The following is a 6,000-nucleotide window of genomic DNA, read 5'->3' as shown; positions in this document are numbered from 1 at the left end:
AAAGCAACAGAGAAACCAAGGCACTGCCCTTGTTATAAGGAGACCTGGATGTGGTGGTTCTGGAGCATAAAGGAGGCACATGTTACTTGCTCTCTTTGCATTTTATGCTTTAATTATGCTGATGGTGTACACAGCTGAACATGATGCCATTGTACCTAATGCAAAATTATCAATTTAAGGAGACCTTTACATTTTTACATATTATTATTGACAGGCCACCCATCCCAACTGAAACAGGGAAAAGCTTTTCTAAGAAAATGATGTCAAAACCCAAATCACAGAATTAGGCTTGACTGTCTCTCTAAGGGGTGTCGGTACATGGTTCTGCTGTTGGTGATTTCTGCTGGGGTTGTGTGTGGAAGCACATTGTTTGAGCTATTTGTATCTCATTATTGTGAGAAGTTTTTACGCTGCTCTGGGTCGTGGCTTGGAGACTGCCTCCTCAGAGCTTAAATGGGCAGATTTCATATTCTTCCCATCCTTGGGAATACTTCATAAAACAGAACGACAATGGTCCATGTTTTTTTCAGAGTACTGTGCAGTGGGAGAGCCTGTCTTACCTTTTTTTTTTTGCTATCGTTTTATACAGGTATTTTTTTTTCTGTTTCTTGTTTCTTTTACTTTTTATTTCCTCTTTAAAGAAAATGATTGGCAGCACTCAACCTCAAGGAACTGATCTATCAAAACCAAGCTGGGATAAGTATTTCTTTGAGAAATAATATATATTTACCAACAGGCTCTATTCTGCCCCCTTGTTTCACAGCACCTTGAATATCACTTCCTTTTCCTGCCCAAAGCAGGAGGTAACCCTGTATTAAGACCATCGTAGGTATGTCTGTGTGTGTACAATACACACATACAGCACATGTCTCTATTTAGAGATTCCATGATATGCGTTCTATATACACTTTACAGTCCCTTTTCTTAATTTCAAAAATATAATTTCCAACGTCTAAAAAGTGTTTTCAAAGACTTTTGCCCTATTTTTAAAAATAATGTCTAAATATGATTAAGTGTCTTCCCAGAGAAAAGTCAAAGAGGCTCCTAGTGTTAATTTCCATATTGCTTAAGACTTAAGCTTTTAATTTATTTTATCAAGGTTGAGGGAGTATCGTAATTGTTGGAACAATCCCTCTCCAAAAAAAAAAACAAAAAAATAGCCTGCACTTGTTTTTAAATTCAATTTGTTTTCTCACACAGATTTTTGATACACTCTTAAATATACTAGAAATCACAATTATTTTAATATGGCAGAGTTGTAACCAGGAAATTGCATATATTTTCATAAACGAGGCTGTTATAGATTTATTAATATTTGTTAATAGCATTATTTTTAGAAATTTTTTTAACGTCTTTCAACCCTGAAAGGGCCTGCTTGAAACATACACGGCAGCAAAATCACTGGAGTCCACAGGGTTTTTGTCACACACACAGAGCACAGATTTTTTTGATTATGTAGATTTCTTTTCCTACTGCAGTTTCATATGCAAAGCATGCATCAGCCACATCCATGCTATCTCCTAAAGCAGTCATTCTGAAACCCAATCTGGGGACAGTGCAGACTAAATAAAATTTCATTTTGATTTGGCCTCCCGCTGCGAACGGGACTGCTTTGTCTCAGCCGACAGAACCAGCAAGCCAGAAAGGTATGTCCTGTTTTGCATGGCTGATGGTGTGTCTTGCGGCTCACAATCAGGCCGTCTTGCTCCCGGCTCCTCCACTTCCTGCTTCTCTTTCTCTTTCCCCTTCCATTTGCTCCCGTGCTGCCTGCCTTCTACCTGCAGGGCACAGCCGTGGCAAACCCGCACCGATTGTTTACTTTGGCATATGCTTAATAGCGCGCGTGGCTGTTTGCTTTTTTTTTTTTTTTTTTTTCCCACTGTCTTTGTTGGTGGTGGCTTTTTTTTTTCTGTTTTGGTTTTTGTTTTGCTTAGCTTTCCTCGCCCACATTGGCTTTCTCTGTTTCTCAAGGTGTGGAATACTAAAATACTGACTGAAAGGAGAATTGTACAGGCGCTGCTGTGATGCTCCAGAGATTTCACTGGAAGATTTGTCATGCTGATTTTATTGTAAATTTGAAGATGCATTTAACAGCTTTGAAGGACCTTAGCTTCCATGGTCCTTTTGAGCCGCTTTGGCAGAAAAGCAATCGCCCATTTTAGAGAAGGGGAGAAATAGAGAATAAAGACTCTCCTCCAATAGGACTGAACGGTTTTGCCATCTTGGTATGTTTTATAAAATGCACTGTGGTGTTTTCCCGAAGAGCTGCTAAATATGGCTCTGCTTTAAACAATGACCTTCACTGGGAGTCATCTCATGAGAGACTATGTTGTGTCAAATGTTCTTCTTACACTTGTCCCCCCTTTGGGAGAATGTACTAGCAATCAGGGACAACCTGCTGTGATATTCTCAGAAGAAGCTTTAGATAAGATGGCGAAGCACCAGGGGACTGACAGGTGGTGGGAACTCAGTTTTCAAGCCCAAATTTATCCTTGAAATTGTTATTGCCCTTCACCAATTCATAGGGTGCTATAAAGGAAAGAAGTTTTTTCCCTGGCTCACATATTGGCATATCATTAATCTAAATCAAATTACAGCAAACTGGTAAAGATGGAGATAGAGTAAATGACAAATAAATTGCTTAAGAGAAGAGCACAAAGAAAAGTTCACTCTGACTCTGGGGTTCTGCCTAAGTAATTCCACATAGGATATAGATTAGCAGATGAAAAATACCAATTAGCTTCATAGGGACCTCACCCCACCCATCCAGAGCAAAAACAAAAAAAGTCACATCATGTAACTTTGTAAAGGGTCAAAAATTAACTTTTGCCAATCCATAATGTTGTGGCCATTCTAGAGTTTTGAGGGGAGTCGTGCTCCAGGGGTACTTCCAGATGCCATTTCTGAAATGTAATGGCTGAGGTCTTTGCCATTACAATAAATTATCCTTTCACCGCAAAGTCTCTCAGTTCACTATTTTGCACCTGTTAGCCAAGCGCTGTGGGAGAGAAGAGTCACCAAGAGCGTTAGTCATTTGTTGATAGACTCCCTACTTACTACATACAACAGATTGAAGAACAAAATGAAAGTTAGTTAAAGAAGACGTTGAAGAAACAATAGTGTGAAAACAGCATGAGATGTCATTTGGTAAATATGCCACAGCCTCGCATAAGGAAGAGGAAAATGGCAGTGTGGGCCATGACTGGCAGGCCTGGATCCATAGACTGTGATTTCCAGGATCACCCAATAGTAAGTCTTTTTCCTGTAGCCTTACCATCAGAGCCACTTGCTTGCTTCATAGCTATTGATGATATTGAAAAGCCCAAATTTGCTTTTTGTCCAATTTGTCAGTGCTCTTATAGGATCCACGTGTTGGAATTTTAGGGACTTCTTTGGGTAACTAAGCAAATGTTTTAAGAAGTAAACTCTACTATGCTGCTATACAGGCGGTCTTAAATACAATTATTTAGCAAGAATAAAGTACTTTTTATGAAAATTCAAATGCAAACACTAGTTATGGAACACAAGGTGCTCAAAGAAGATTTATTTATCTATAAAAAATGTATAGGCATATATGCTTACAGTATGTGTGTGTATCTATGTATAAATACACACACACAGGTCTAATACATCTAACATACACATATACAGAGACTGAACCAATGATGCTATCAAAAAGAGTCACAAAGCTTATCTTGAAGATTAAAATCAGTACATATGTCAATAAATATAGCTAGCAGATAAAATTCTAAACTATAGTTTGATTTATCATATCATACATATAATATACACCAAAGGTTTATATTAAGTGATGTAATATTTTTATTCATTGATGGTTTCCTCTTGAACTCCATCTGTAGGAGGCAAATTATTATAGTATGATTGAAGCTATCATGTGATTTGGGAAGATGGACTCCTCAATGCCTTAGCATAGGTCTGTATATCTCTGCTTTTGGTGTCTGTTATGCCTGATGCAGGTTGTCTTCCAAGTTTTAGTCCATATGTTCCAAACACACGATAGCTCAGTGTGTCTGCAAGCATGAGACATAATAATCTAATAGAAATTTTGAAGATAAAGACTATCACGGTGACTCTTGGTATGTGAGTTTAGTTTCTATACCTTTCGTTTGCTAATGTTGTGATGACCATAATCTGATCTTAACGTATTTCGTTAGCTAGACCCCTCTCCAAGTAAGAGAAACAACACTAGCTGGAATTAAATGTAAATTGTGGCGAGAGACAGTGAATTCAGTTTTCTATTCACCTTCTACCCTCCCCTGTCTGGGAAACAGTGAGGATGCTCAAGTATTCTCTGTGGAGGGAATGAATGAGCGTGTGAATGTCGCTGGTGGAGTGCATAGAAGAAGGGCGGGAGATGCTTGTACCAGCAGGAGCCTGGCTCCACATCACCTAGCTCTCAGTACTCATGAAGGGAAGAAAGAGATTTGGGAGACACCGATTCTCACTCTTAGGCCCACAGAAACTCCCCAGGCCTGTGGACCCAGTGAAAATGTATGTGCGTTTTTCAAAGGAAATAACTTACATGACGCGGGCAAACTGGGCTGAATAGACACCCCCCAAATGTTAAGGATTTATGAGTTCTAAGCAGGTCAGATCCAGCCACGGAAGAGTCATGAGTGGCAGAGGACAGAGAATCATAACATTCTCTGGAAAGGTCAGTATGGGGGGAAAAAAAAAATCTATGTATTTACATTTATTTGTTTATTTATACTCTGTAACGACTTTCTGGTTACAAAGAAAACATACCATATGGAGAGACTAAAGAGAGGCAGCATTTTAAAAAGTCAGTTATGTGGAAAATTCATTTTTGACTTCTGTAGGCAAGGTAGTTAAAACAGAAAACAATAAAGAGAATGCTAGTCAGAATCCAGCTACTGAGTTTGGGCGAGGTATTACTGACAAAACATCTTTGAGTTACTTCTCAAAGCATAATGCTAGACTTGGAGTCCAACTGCTTATGTTGTTTTAATACAAATAGTTATATTTGATAGAAAGGTCATTTATTGTACCAGTTTTAGTCAGAAAAAAACTCCCTGCTATTAAGATGTATATGGTAATAAGAAATGACTTCTGGAGATCCAGAGACTACATCAAGAACATCAGATTTTCCATTTAGGCTTAGGAAACCTTGGGAAATCCCCATAGTTCACCAGATTAGGACAGATATTGGGGTGAGATTGGTCACTGAACAATTTCAAATCTAATTTTACTGTTGGAGAGAAGATTTCTACTTGACCTATCAGATCACAAGTTGTATCATCTCATCAGAGAAATTCTGTAAAGTGTGTCTTGTCCACACATGGAAATAATCTTAGACCTCAATATTTCATCTCATGGACATGCCCAGCAAATCTTAAAGCCCGGAATAAACAGACCCTGGATATTAAAGGTGATAGCCTAGATAATCTTCATATGTGTTTGTCCTCAATAAATGTAAGAATTGACCCCACCTTTCTTACAAAGCCTACATCAAAATGGCCATTGTCCTTGTCACATATTTAGGCAGAGAGGGGCCCTCTGGTTAAGCTTCATTGGCTACTCTTGGTTAGTTGAGGCATAGGTGCTGCTGTCAGGATAAGACAGCCCCACAGCAGCCACTGGGGATGGACCACTGGCCAGTGAACTGGATTGAACTCATGGCGGGGACTCAGAATTCTACCGATAAAGAGACCTGAGCCAAGACCATGGCCACAGGAGGAGTTGCCTACCCTTTCCCTATCATTCTGTGCAAGCCAAAGTAAAGGACCATGAGCTCACCAGCCCCAGACTGCGGCCAGGAATGCAAACAGGCTTCTAGGGATCAGAGAGGAAGTGGATTCAGTAACGGGAGTGTCAGAAGATAATGCAAGGGCTCCACATGAGTGTAAGAAGTCCTACTTACTCTCATAGCCAGTAGGATCCATTAATTGCATTCACCTTTCCTCACACACCAGGACATCATCTTAGGGGAAGAAGCAGGGGGGTGAATACATAAGAGAT

At 39.5% G+C, this 6,000-nt stretch overlaps 1 long non-coding RNA gene across 1 annotated transcript in view; it reads left to right on the top strand.

Moving 5' to 3' along the window:
* The first annotated feature begins 1,469 nt into the window (after nucleotides 1–1,469).
* LOC112604855 overlaps nucleotides 1,470–6,000 on the top strand; it is a 77,146-nt gene continuing 72,615 nt past the window's right edge. The window contains exon 1 of the long non-coding RNA XR_003115292.1: nucleotides 1,470–1,646. This is a non-coding gene — a long non-coding RNA (uncharacterized LOC112604855). The remainder of the gene's footprint in view (nucleotides 1,647–6,000) is intronic.

Source organism: Theropithecus gelada, chromosome 13, assembly GCF_003255815.1.
Source record: "Theropithecus gelada isolate Dixy chromosome 13, Tgel_1.0, whole genome shotgun sequence".
NCBI lineage: Eukaryota > Metazoa > Chordata > Mammalia > Primates > Cercopithecidae > Theropithecus > Theropithecus gelada.
This window is presented reverse-complemented; position numbering and strand designations above follow the sequence as displayed.